Raw genomic sequence first — 14,539 nt, forward strand, 5'->3', positions numbered from 1 at the left:
AAATGCAGTTGTGCGTGCACACATGTTTTTATGTATGTGTATGTAAGTAGACATGTCCGTGATGTCACGCATGTATGTTGTTTTGGGCTGCATGTATGAGCACTGTGTACATGTGCATGTGTGTGTATTTGACAAGGGTGCAACAGTGATGCAACATGGATGCATGTGACTGCGGTATGTGTAAGCCTGATTGGCAGATGTGACATGGATGCCCGTCTGAACAGTGCGACACTTGGCAGAGGTGTACACATGCATGCAAATGTGGTGGTGTGTGTACATGTGTGGTGCACTTCCTGTGTTGCATGTGATGTCTGGGTCACCTTTGGCTGCTCATGCTGTTGTATGTGTATGGATGGTGGTGGCAGTTGCGATATGGCTGTGGTATGGCTCATGTGTGCGAGTTGCAATGACATGTGTGTTGGGGATTGTGATGACATGTCTGAGGTTTGCCAATGCCACTCATGTGCAACTGTCATGTGTGTATGTGTCCATTGTACAGTGCCCTGATGCCTGTGTTTTGTTTCTCCCTGTCTGCAGCGTCAACTGATGAAGAGGGCGGAGAAGGTGCTGTGGAGCACAGCGGCGGGGATCCGACCGCCAGCCGGAGACGCAAGGCCCGGCTCCCCTCCCGTGTTGTCATCTCGTCGGGGAGTGAGGAGTCCGGTGCCGCGTCCCAGGCCGCAGCTGCCGGGGGGAGGTCCAAGAGGCGGAGGTTGGAGTTGGACTCCTCGGCAGCAGAAGGGGCAGCTGGGACCCCACAGGGCCCAACAGGGGAAGATGGCACGGAGTCATCTAGGTTGGTGGGGGGTCTGGTGGAGGAGGAGGCCGTGCAAGCACCAGAGACGGGGTCTGGAGGTGGGGATCCCACTGGTGCTAGTGGTGCAGTCCAGGACCAGGGACAGGAGGCAGCACAGGCCGCCGCGGAGGTGCCTGTGTGCAATCCTGTCCCCGATCCTGTCCCTGCATCATCTTGCACCAGCAGGGATGCCTACGTCCAGACCAGTTTCCAGGCAGGGGATGAGCTGACGTCAACTGGCCTTCCTCTGCCTGCGGACGTGGCTATCCAGGTCCGGGTTGAGCCTGTCCTGGCTGGTGTGGCGTTGCGTCAACGGGCCATGCGAGGTGACCTGCAGTCTTTTCATGGAGAGACTGCACGTCATCTCGAATGGCTCGTTGACCACGTCAGCCTGCTGGGACAGGTCACCCAGACCGGATTCCTCCGTCTGATGGGGCTTGTTCCGACCCCCTCCTCAACTGGACCCCCTACGCGCCAGTCGTCCTCTGTGCCATCTTCCCACCCATCAGTCACCTGGGTGCCCTGTGGAGCTGCCTCTGACAGTGCGGCCAGGCTGGTGGAGGAGGCATCCCTGCCACAGTCGGGAGTCGGACGTCCAGCAGGGGTGGCCACATCAACAACTGCACCCCAGCCGGCGGAGGATGTGCAGGCAGCAGGAGGCAGTGCACGGGCAGAGGCAGAGCAGCAGCAGCAACATGGTGGGAGCCATGAAGGCTCGGGGCCTTCGACATCGGAGGGGCAGGCATCGGCCGGAGGGCAGGAGGACCCAGGACAGAGAGTGTCTACCGTGTGGCAGCGGTTGGGCCACGCCATAGGTGCGGAGCGGCGGCGGGTGGAAGAGGTGCGGCTCACAATGGTCAGGGCAGAGAACTCCATGTGGAGGGCCCTGAGGCGGGCCGAGTGCCTCGAGGCAATCCGCAGGGGGTTGGAGGAGGACACGGCGTCGTCCCTGCGGACCCTCGGGGCCATGGAACTGGACCGCCTCCGGGACATCGAACAGGAGTTCGATGATGCCCTGGCCCGGAACACCACGGAGTGAGCCGCTGGACTTGCCCGCCGCCTTTGTATATAGTTCTTTAGTTTTAGGTTTCCTTTGTTTGTTCTTATGATTTGGAGTCGACGGACACTGCTCCACTTTTTGTATATAGTTGCATTTTAGTTAGGGTTTTTGTAGGTTTCCTTTGTTCAGTTGGGCTCATGGACCCTTGGATGTTTTGTACATAGTTCTTCATTGGATTGATTTTATTTTTCATTTGACTTTGGACAACATTTTTAGGATTTGGTGGTTTTATTTTTTTAAACGGACATGCAGCTTATCTTTTTTTCATTCCCATTGTAGTTTGTTTCATTTCTTTTGCATTCTTTTTTTTTTTAATACAATTTTGTTTTCATACTTCACTGTGTGGTATCATCTCTTTGGTTTCATGCATGTCATGTTGGGTGTTTTCCCATTCAATTGCAACCATTGTGTGTGACGGACATGGGTTCATTAGCTTTATGAACATTGGGGGTGTAACATGTAATTTCCATTTCCATGTGGGTGAATGGGTTACTTGGTAGGGCTTTTTGGCTGTGGAGGCTGACCATAACGCACATGATTGGGGATTGTGAGGACCTGGTGGGGGCTGCCCATGGTGGCTGGGGGGTGGGGGTGGGTGGGAGACATGGGTGGGGGCCTGGTGGAGGGTGCCCCTGCACTGCTGGGGGGTGGGAGACATGAGTGGGGGCCTGGTGGGGGCTGCCCATGGTTTGCTGGGGGGTGGGGGTGCAGGGGGACATGAGTGGGGGCCTGGTGGTGCTGCCCCTGCACTGCTGGGGGATGGGGGTGGTGGGAGACATGAGTGGGGGCCTGGTGGAGGGTGCCCCTGGATGCTGGGGGGTGGGGGTGATAGGGGCCATGAGTGGGGGCCTGGTGGAGGGTGCCCCACACTGCTGGGGGGGTGGGGGTGGTGGGAGACATGAGTGGGGGCCTGGTGGGGGATGCCCATGGTGGCTGGGGGGTGGGCGTGCTGGGAGACATGAGTGGGGGCCTGGTGGAGGGTGCCCCTGCACTGCTGGGGGGTGGGGGTGCTGGGAGACATGGGTGGGGGCCTGGTGGAGGCTGCCCCTGCACTGCTGTGGGATGGGGGTGGTGGGAGACATGAGTGGGGGCCTGGTGGGGGCTGCCCCTGCACTGCCGGGGGCTGGGGGTGCAGGGGGACATGAGTGGGGGCCTGGTGGGGGATGCCCATGGTGGCTGGGGGGTGGGGGTGGTGGGAGACATGAGTGGGGGCCTGGTGGAGGTTGACCCTGCACTGCCGGGGGGTGGGGGTGGTGGGAGACATGAGTGGGGGCCTGGTGGAGGGTGACCCTGGATGCTGGGGTGTGGGGGTGCAGGGGGACATGAGTGGGGGCCTGGTGGAGGTTGACCCTGCACTGCTGGGGGGTGGGGGTGGTGGGAGACATGAGTGGGGGCCTGGTGGAGGCTGCCCCTGCACTGCCGGGGGGTGGGGGTGGTGGGAGACATGAGTGGGGGCCTGGTGGAGGGTGACCCTGGATGCTGGGGTGTGGGGGTGCAGGGGGACATGAGTGGGGGCCTGGTGGAGGTTGACCCTGCACTGCTGGGGGTGGGGGTGGTGGGAGACATGAGTGGGGGCCTGGTGGGGGCTGCCCATGGTGGCAGGGGGGTGGGGGTGGTGGGAGACATGAGTGGGGGCCTGGTGGAGGCTGCCCCTGCACTGCTGGGGGTTGGGGGTGGTGGGAGACATGGGTGGGGGCCTGGTGGAGGGTGCCCCTGCACTGCTGGGGGGTGGGGGTGGTGGGAGACATGAGTGGGGGCCTGGTGGAGGTTGACCCTGCACTGCCGGGGGGTGGGGGTGGTGGGAGACATGAGTGGGGGCCTGGTGGAGGGTGACCCTGGATGCTGGGGTGTGGGGGTGCAGGGGGACATGAGTGGGGGCCTGGTGGAGGTTGACCCTGCACTGCTGGGGGGTGGGGGTGGTGGGAGACATGAGTGGGGGCTTGGTGGAGGCTGCCCCTGCACTGCCGGGGGTGGGGGTGCAGGGGGACATGAGTGGGGGCCTGGTGGTGCTGCCCCTGCACTGCTGGGGGATGGGGGTGGTGGGAGACATGAGTGGGGGCCTGGTGGAGGGTGCCCCTGGATGCTGGGGGGTGGGGGTGATAGGGGCCATGAGTGGGGGCCTGGTGGAGGGTGCCCCACACTGCTGGGGGGGTGGGGGTGGTGGGAGACATGAGTGGGGGCCTGGTGGGGGGTGCCCATGGTGGCTGGGGGGTGGGTGTGCTGGGAGACATGAGTGGGGGCCTGGTGGAGGGTGCCCCTGCACTGCTGGGGGGTGGGGGTGCTGGGAGACATGGGTGGGGGCCTGGTGGAGGCTGCCCCTGCACTGCTGTGGGATGGGGGTGGTGGGAGACATGAGTGGGGGCCTGGTGGAGGGTGCCCCTGGATGCTGGGGGGTGGGGGTGATAGGGGCCATGAGTGGGGGCCTGGTGGAGGGTGCCCCTGCACTGCTGTGGGATGGAGGTGGTGGGAGACATGAGTGGGGGCCTGGTGGAGGGTGCCCCACACTGCTGGGGGGGTGGGGGTGGTGGGAGACATGAGTTGGACATGAGTGGGGGCCTGGTGGAGGGTGCCCCACACTGCTGGGGGGGGTGGGGGTGGTGGGAGACATGAGTGGGGGCCTGGTGGGGGATGCCCATGGTGGCTGGGGGGTGGGGGTGGTGGGAGACATGGGTGGTGGCCTGGTGGAGGGTGCACCACACTGCTGGGGGGTGGGGGTGGTGGGAGACATGAGTGGGGACCTGGTGGAGGGTGCCCCTGGATTCTGGGGGGTGGGGGTGATAGGGGCCATGAGTGGGGGCCTGGTGGAGGGTGCCCCACACTGCTGGGGGGTGGGGGTGGTGGGAGACATGAGTGGGGGCCTGGTGGAGGTTGACCCTGCACTGCCGGGGGGTGGGGGTGGTGGGAGACATGAGTGGGGGCCTGTTGGAGGGTGACCCTGGATGCTGGGGTGTGGGGGTGCAGGGGGACATGAGTGGGGGCCTGGTGGAGGTTGACCCTGCACTGCTGGGGGGTGGGGGTGGTGGGAGACATGAGTGGGGGCCTGGTGGAGGCTGCCCCTGCACTGCCGGGGGGTGGGGGTGCAGGGGGACATGAGTGGGGGCCTGGTGGAGGCTGCCCCTGCACTGCCGGGGGGTGGGGGTGGTGGGAGACATGAGTGGGGGCCTGGTGGAGGGTGACCCTGGATGCTGGGGTGTGGGGGTGCAGGGGGACATGAGTGGGGGCCTGGTGGAGGTTGACCCTGCACTGCTGGGGGGTGGGGGTGGTGGGAGACATGAGTGGGGGCCTGGTGGGGGCTGTCCATGGTGGCAGGGGGGTGGGGGTGGTGGGAGACATGAGTGGGGGCCTGGTGGAGGATGCCCCTGCACTGCTGGGGGTTGGGGGTGGTGGGAGACATGGGTGGGGGCCTGGTGGAGGGTGCCCCTGCACTGCTGGGGGGTGGGGGTGGTGGGAGACATGAGTGGGGGCCTGGTGGAGGTTGACCCTGCACTGCTGGGGGGTGGGGGTGGTGGGAGACATGAGTGGGGTCCTGGTGGAGGGTGACCCTGGATGCTGGGGTGTGGGGGTGCAGGGGGACATGAGTGGGGGCCTGGTGGAGGTTGACCCTGCACTGCTGGGGGGTGGGGGTGGTGGGAGACATGAGTGGGGGCCTGGTGGGGGCTGCCCATGGTGGCAGGGGGGTGGGGGGGTGGGAGACATGAGTGGGGGCCTGGTGGAGGCTGCCCCTGCACTGCTGGGGGTTGGGGGTGGTGGGAGACATGGGTGGGGGCCTGGTGGAGGGTGCCCCTGCACTGCTGGGGGGTGGGGGTGCAGGGAGACATGAGCAGGTGTGCAGGGTAGTCCCCTGTTTTGTGGGCTGCCTGCAGGGGCCGTGGAGGGTGTACAGGGAACACCTGTGAGGACCCACCCAGCCTAATTGCGTGTGATAATTCCTGCACACCCCTGTAATACACGTACCTGGCCAAATCGCATGTGAGAATTCCCGCGCACCCCTGTGATACACGTACCCAGCCGAAACGCATGTAGAACTTCCCGTGTACCCCTGTAATACACGTACCCAGCCAAATCGCGTGTGATAATTCCCACGTACCCCTGTAATACACGTACCCTGGCCAATCGCGTGTAGAACTTCCCACGCACCCCTGTAATACACGTACCAAGCCAAATCGCGTCTGATAATTCCCGCGCACCCCTGTAATACACGTACCTGGCCAAATCGCATGTGAGAATTCCCGCGCACCCCTGTAATACACGTACCCAGCCGAATCGCGTGTAGGACTTCCCGTGTACCCCTGTAATACACCTACCCAGCCAAATCGTGTGTGATGATTCCCGCGCACCCCTGGAATACACGTACCCAGCCAAATCGCGTGTGATAATTCCCGCGCACCCCTGTAATACACGTACCCAGCCAAATCGCGTGTGATAATTCCTGCGCACCCCTGTAATACACGTACCCAGCCAAATCGCGTGTGATAATTCCTGCGTACCCCTGTGATACATGTGCCCTGGCTAATCGCGTGTGAAACTTCACGCGTACCCCTGTAATACACGTACCCTGGCTAATCGCGTGTATAACTTCACGCGTACCCCTGATATGCACGTTACCCGCTTTGCGTTCCTTGTTTGGCAGCCCTGTGGACTGGTCCAGGGTTAGCGCTGCCCTTTGCGATGATTTAGCGATTTTGATGGCTTTTTCTTGCGCGAGGGCGTTCTTGGGGGCGTTACTGGCGCTGCTGCAGGGTCGCTGCGATACTCTGCGCCACGGCTGGTTTGGGAGCCTAAAATCCATGAATACGCTGTGCGCGGAAATTGGTTTTAGCGCACGTGCCTGGCGCAGACAATCGCACGCGGACACTCTGCGCCAGCCGCTTGCGACACTTTTCTGCGAAATTCTATGAATTACCCTGAAAGTCTTACCATATTGTTCAAAGTGTCACTCCATCCAACCTTGGTGTGTTCCTACTTCTCAAAAAGATATTTTACTTCTCCAAGAAGTTGTCTGTTCCCTAAATGATATAATTATAGAGAGAAACCCCTTAGTGGTATATCCACTTACTAAATTTTAAGCCAGTGTGCTTCTTGTATTGTAAGCATCCACTTACTTGTAAAACAGTATCTGGGAGAAAATCTCCAGGGTACCCAGCTCGTGGAGTAAGTTGTTTTTTCTTTTTTTCAAAATCAGGCACTCCCCAATTGGAGTTGTCCTCTTCCTTCTCATTCGCTATCAAATGACAAAGACCTCATCAGGCCAACTGATCTGTCAACCATGAGGAGGCTACAACGTTCTTATTTAATAAAATACTCACTGAGTTAAGTCTTGGAATGGCCAAAAACTCGATCCGAGGTATAACTCTAACAGTTCTATTTTAAAGTTAGTAACCCGGGATCGCTATCGCGGGGGACGTAATGATGTCATCACGCCACGGGCCGACGTCTACACCGCGTCGTGTGATGATGTCATCATGTCACCGCGCACACACAGATTATGGGTGTTGTAGTGCGAGAAACAATGCGCAACCCGTACATTCCACAAGATGAGTCACATATGTAGGCACTAACGCTATAATAAAGGCTGCCCTGACTTCAGTTCAAATAATATATTTAGTTCAACTGCATCTCCTTAGAGTGGACTCTTTCCTGAAAGATTCTGTGCACGGAGTCTATCTAACTACTTGTGATTCTATTCGATTATAAACATACAGAGGTAGAGAGTCTCACCTGCACATTTCAAAAATGGGGAGTCTCACCTGTACAGTTTAGAAAAGAGCTCATAGGATGATTACATAATTTGTACATTTTGTGAATGAACTTAACATTGCATGTACACCCAGAGTTTTATGTCAATTACAAAATTACGACAAACTAGCAGGTGAGTTTCCGATGTAATGGGCCAAATAAACATACATATATAGTGTATATAGAGGAAACAGGGCATCAATTTCTAAAATAATTGGAATTTTGCCGTTACACTAACCAATTAAGGTTAGCGAAGACTCCAGGATATTGAACCCTCGAGCTAGAGTGGTATGTAAATCTACAGCATGCTTTTTCACCCTTTTGGGGATAAGGGTTACACAGCTAGTTGAATTAATGAATTAGGTCTGTGACATGAGGGAGTAATAAAGTGGCTCCTTTTTATCAACAGGGTACATCATCTTTAGTAGAAGACGGAGGTTTAGTAGTGCAGTTTCATCTTGAACAGAATCGACACAAGATACTTCATACCCCTGAATAATGTCCTACATTGTTGTGCTAATGGGACAGAAACTTGTACAATTTGGGAATCTACAAATTCAAAATACGCACAACCCATTAATATCTAAGGCTAAGGGATCTCAGTGTGATTAGACTACACGGGTTTGACCCAAGATTGAATTTATGAATAGAACCCACTTAGGTTGATTCACTTGTGTTGTTTTAAGGTTGTTTGATTTTTTTATGTGGCCGCACTTCACCATGGGTCCGTGCCGCGGGGAGAAGTAATTCACGCCCAGGATGCAGCATATGAGGGAGGGGCTCCGGAGCAGAGGGGCCGCTGCAAGGAGCTGGCGTCAGCAGCCGAGAGGGGCGTCCTGCAGCAAGGATCGCCGTTGCCACTGGCGAGCGAGGGGGAGCTCCCCCTGGGCAGCACCTTGCTTAGTTCATTCCTTCCTTGGGCCAGCTGCGGGTGCTTGCGGGTGCCCGAGGAGCCCTGGCCGCAGCGTGCTACGATGACCCGCAACGTAGCCACGCGCCTGTTGCCTGAGGAGAGAGCTACTTGTGGAGGGCGGTAGAGAGGTAGGGGGGTTTGGTCCTCCAGGACCGTGGGTGTGTTGATGTGGGCCAGGCATGCCGCACATGGACAGGGTGTTGGGGGAGGATCACTGTCACACGGCGGGAAGCAGCAGCACCAGGCCCCGTGTGGTTTCGGCTGCGCAGGTTCCCCTCTCGTATTTATTCCATAACTCGGCAAAACCTCCACTGTTTTTCATCGGATTTGCTCTCGGGGTGTGCAGAGGTCCTTGGGGCTCCGGTTCCAGTCAATCTCCTACTCTGGGGGGGTCTCATAGTGGGGGCTCATACCACTTTGGAGGACCTCGGTACGGAGCTCACGCGGAGGAGCTTGCCATCCGTGCGCCCCCTGGTGGCCAGTCCTATTTTTTATTTTTAACAGTTCCACTACTTTTCTTTCAAGCATTTTCAACATTCCAGAACTGTTCTTTGTGAAGTGAAAGCACATTTCTCCACTTAATTGCCACCCGTTAGCAGTTACAGCTAAACTGAAATCTGTTTCAACTAAATTGGCTGTCAGCCAGCATGACTGCAACCCTTGAAAACGGTGCTGCACATTGCTCCCTGCCCGGGTGACAGTGCCACTACTTTTTTTGGTGCACTTCTACCACACTGGTTTCATTTCTTGGAAGCTACAGCGGAGGGCTTGGAATTCAACTTTCCCCATGGAATTCCTCCAATCCTCTGTACTCTGTAAAACCCAGGACCAGTGGAGATTCAGGCTGCCATGGTGTACTCTCCTCACTAATGGGGATACCTGGAATTAGCCCATGCAATTGTGTGGGGCGGTAATTCTAGATTCCGTGGGTTGGACTGCGTGCCTACTGAACAGTCTAGTATTCTTTGCTAATACTCGTGCTAATACTCGGGGTGTGATCCAGGTCTTATCCATCAATGTGTCATGAGAATGAGCTCTCGAAGCTGCTGCACCGTGTCAGAGAAGGTTTGTTGATGGCAGAAGAAAGCAGCTCAGAAAGAAACACAGCGAAGGTGTGTGAGCACAGGGGGCTTGCAGCCTGAAGAGATCCGAAGGCAGGTACAGGAGGAACCCAGGAAGCGTCCGCGGGAGGACAGGGGGGGGCGGTGTTAGGCTGCAATACACTAGCACCAAACATCCCCATTGTTATGGAGGCCGAAATAGAAATGTCTAGGTGTGTGCGCACAGGATGTACCTCGCTGCTATTTTAAACTCCTGTGGGAGCCAGGCCCGGCTCCCGGAATTTTCTTCTGAGTGGGCCAGGGTTGTGACGAAGGGGGCTCACATCACATTGGGGGTGGGTCTAGGCGTACCCTAAACAAAGTGCTGGCGTTGATCCAGATTTCCCAGATCCGTGATCCGGCACATTTCTTTCCCAGACCTGCACAAATACATTTGCAACAGTACATAGCAAAAGAGAAGCAAGGCAAATAGTGTTGCAACATCAATCTACCTGTCTTCCCTTCCCATCTGCTCTCCCCTTTCTGTTATATCTGATCCTCCTTCACCTTTCACCATCCAGTCACCTTCCTAAACACCGTTCCCATTTACCTCCCCTCCCACCTATTCACATCAGCAGCCAGCCTGCCTTTCCAGGTCTGGGAGAATTGAGGGTGATGCCTCCTCCTCTTCCTCTGAGAGGGCTGAGTCTTTCGACCATCTCGGATGGCATCTGCCCAATAATACCTTCCTGAGCACTGTGGCTACTCCCAGCAGGCCCCAGAGGAGATGCTTGTGCTCCCTCCATCTTGTTGTGAATGATAGACCCCACCCCCACCCAGAATACTGAAGCAGAAGATTTTGGTTCCTATAAAATAACATTTTTTTCAAACCTCTTTTTATTTCAAGAACAGAACATATCATTCCCATTCTATACGGATAGTCTTGTTGATCTTAACAATATTTCAAGCACAACACAATATCCTCCAATAACGTACACATGTATACAATCCTCCCTTCACCCATCCATTCCACAACCCCCCGTCCTTTAAAACTGAACCCCTACAGAAGTCCCATTCTGAATGTCTCCCATCAATGGTTCATGTCCAAAATTACATTTTAAACACAAAAGGCCTGATTCATGGAAGTGTTTTATAAAGGCGAAATCCCATAGTTAAACGTTCTGTGAATCTGGCCCAAAATGTTATTTGTTGTTGCATTTTTGCAGCACATTTTAATTGAGTTGAGAGTGCAAGGGAGTGCAAGGGCTGTAAGTGCTGCATCAGGAGGCAGACAGTGCTGGTTGAGGGGTTTGCAGCCTCCTGGTATTGCTCCTGGTGGGGCGTGCCCCTGTACATCTTTGTCTGGTAAATACTGGTTACATACTGGTTAAAATAAGCAATTTTCCATGTTGACTCTTTGTTTGATGTGTTTACTTTGATTTGGTATTGAATGACACAATTGTGTTCAATAAACGTGGGCCGGATATTTTTCTAAGTTTGATGTGTGTGTGTGTGTCCTAATGCATGTGCTGCCCATCTATTAAACCATGATTGAGGCTTTTTGAAATAGCTTATAATGCAAACTGAAACACTTCTGGGGGCACCTAATTTTAACAGTTGAGGCATAGTGAAATAAAAAAATATGCTCAGGATCACACACTTTGGTTAAGTGGCAAATCCATAATTTCAGCCAAGTCTGAAATTTAGATACTTGACCCCACATCTTCCGAGCTCAAGTGGGTACAAATCGTTTTTGAAATTTGGCTTTAAATGCCTAAAATAATATTCCATTTTATACAGGTTACTTTAGAAAAATACACAAGTCACATGATAAACCAACCTGACAAGGTATTCATCATTGTAGAAACATGTTGATGGAAAGATTAAGGGGAGCATTTTGTTTTGAATCCTCAAATGCATAGAGCAGAATTCTCTTGTTTGCACTTTTTGCAAAAGGGATCATTAATTAATTTTAATTGTTTCCACAAAGTACTGGAAAAGTAAAGAGTAAAACACAGGTGAAAACCGCCTTTGCTCTTTACTTTACCACTACTTGTCTGGAAAAGTCTAAATCACTTCCACAATTAACGATTGTGGGAGCCATCCATAATGGATTCCTTTGGACTTTGCCCGCTTTTACCAGGTGTGAATTTCAGGCAGATCCCGTAGAAATCCATTGGTTTTCCGCCAACGAAAAAATACATGCTGGTGGAATACCAATGGGATTTGGCAGGGAGACCTTGTTAAGTCTGATCGGCTCTCCAACGTCAGCCATCAAATCATACAAAATCCGCAGCTCATAAAAAGTGGAGCTAAATGCATTTAGCACCCCTTCTTCCACTCTGCTTGACCTGGCAAATATTCCCCTATGACTGTAGCTTTATTTTTCCCATCATGAACGGAAGCCTACAAGTTCCAGCATAGCAATTAATGAGAACTTACAAAAAATCTCATACAGACACAAAGTGAAATGAAATTCATGACAAGGTTATTGCTTCACACAGCTTGTTCTGTATCCCCTTAATTACTAATCACCCACCCAACAATCACACTTAAATAGCTTCTTAAAACCTTATAAAATTTGTTTTTAAAATGCCACAGCAATGGTCACTGCCTTTTTACCTTTTCTCATCTCTAATTTATTTATTTAATTTATTTCTAAAGTGCCAGGACAGTGGTGCAGAGGCATAAGAGCACTGATATGACATACAGTAGAGAACATAAAGCTCAGAGAGGCCTAAGGAGAAACCTGAGAGAAACTATTGGAGGCCAAGGATCCATGTACTCGAAAAGAAAGGTTTTCAGGGCACGTTTGAACCTGGGAAGACTGGCACACAGCCTCAAATCAGGCGGAACAGTATTCCACAAGTGAGGAATTACCACTGGGAAGCATCCATTTTGCACATGTACCAGTTTGGCATTTGGGGTGAAAAGCAACCCTGTGTTATTGGATCTTAGATTGCGCCTGTTCAACTGTGCTGCCATATAAGAAAGGCTTATTCCATACATGTAAGCATGTGCAATGCAAAGGGTACAAAACTTGATTCTCTTTATATTGGGGAGCCAATGTAATGCTCTGCGTGCTGTTGAAACATTATCTGTTTTACGTATAGCCATAACGACCCTCAATGCATTGTTCTGGACAACTTGCAGACGAAGGAGTTCTCCTTTGCCTACCCCAAGTAGACTGCTGGCACAAAAGTCCAAGTGGCTCCCAATGATTGCCCTGGCTGGGGTGGCACAACTGGAAGCCTCAAGGAATGGTGTGATTTATGCCAAAAGTTGAATGTAGTATGTTGAGTTAGGCACTAGGCAACTGATATGGGACCTCACTGAGAGCTCTTGGCCAACAGTGACTGCCATGGGTTTTACTTTTTTTAGAAGTAGGGAGGAGACAGTCTGTGATTTGAAAGAATGAATAGGATTGATCAAGCTGGCGCCACTTGGGGCCGGTGCCCATGATAATAATCTCAGTTTTTGAGTTATTCAGGGCTAGGCCACAGCATCCTGAGCTGGATTTGCTTGTCTGTGGAATTAATACCTCAGTGGCTTTGGAGTGGTCACCTGACAAAGGGAAAACACACTGAGTATCATCTGCATAGCTGGCATAGCACTTCCTGTTGTAAACAATCTGCCCCAGAGACATGTTAAAAGGATACAATCTCAATGGGAGGGCCTGTTCAGTCCTGCTGTTTATATTTGAGGGGAGAGAGGCAGAGCAGCGGGGCCACCTTGGGCATTTGTCCCTTGTCCAAATGTTAAATCCACCTCTGTTTGCATTCTTTAGAAAATATTTAAATACTGCTTTTTAGTTATAAAAGATGTACACCTTTTATACTTTGCCCTCAGCATTATAGAAAACGCTATTATTTTTTGTTATTTTACGGGTGTTCATGTGGCACTGCCTAAACACCCAGCAGCCAGGATTTACATCATACTTTCCAAACAAATCCCACAACACACATGACATATTCTGTTTGCATGCAAACTCTGTAATGTTACTTAATAAGAATGAGGTTATCAAGTCAGTACTTATCAGTTGGAATCATGAAACGTTCTGGCAGAGTAGACGAGGCTTCCAAACAAAGATACATTCTATTTAGGTGGGAGCCCCAGTGGTAAGTATGCATGAGAAGATCTGAAACTGGTCAATACTTGCCAACCTAGCATCATCATTTTCAGGTAGGGCCTTGTTGGACCAGCTCAGTGAGGTGCAGCTTGATTCCCTAGGCGTAGCAAGCAAGACACCCACATCTGGGCATATACACGTTCACTTGGGGAGACACACGGAATCCAACATGCATTGGCAAAGCCAACAGCTTGGGATTTTGAATAGGCATGTATAGACATTTGCCAGGCCCTGCCATATGGGTACCACCTGGCCATAAGATGGGAACAGCTGGAAAATGGTGGCAGTAACTGGGCATATGATGGCATTGCCTGGCAAATGCCTGCTAATACCTATACGCAAGCCAGAACTGCTGGCTTTGTGATTGCCTGTTTAAGACAGGACTTCAGTGCAAGTCACAGAGGCATTGACAAATATATTGCTTATAAAATCAACTGGCTGAAGACACATCAAGATAACTTTACTACACTGGGAGCTCATTTACAGAGGCAATTAAGAAATTAAACACTCAAAATAATTCTTCGATATAGCACTGGCAGGCCGACAGGAACACATTTGGTGTTACTTTGTGATAGAGCTTGCTCAAACAGTTCTAGAAAGGTTAGGTTTTGGTGGTGAGGCATTGACACAGCCATGGGTATTCATTAGGTGGGTAAATAACCAGATACACCCATAGGATGTGTGTTTATCCTCCCATGTTATCGCCATCCTCTCTGTGCTCAACTGAATGCGTTCGGTTTGTACCTAATAGATAAAACGTCTCTGAATCAATTAGAACCACTGTCATTGTTCTGGCCAGACTTCCATACCATTGTTTGCATATCAGCCTCGGCCCCGTCACTAATGTCAGAAGCCCTTCCCAAAC

The sequence above is a fragment of the Ambystoma mexicanum genome, chromosome 14 (assembly GCF_040938575.1).
Source record: "Ambystoma mexicanum isolate Mex_15411 chromosome 14, UKY_AmexF1_1, whole genome shotgun sequence".
NCBI lineage: Eukaryota > Metazoa > Chordata > Amphibia > Caudata > Ambystomatidae > Ambystoma > Ambystoma mexicanum.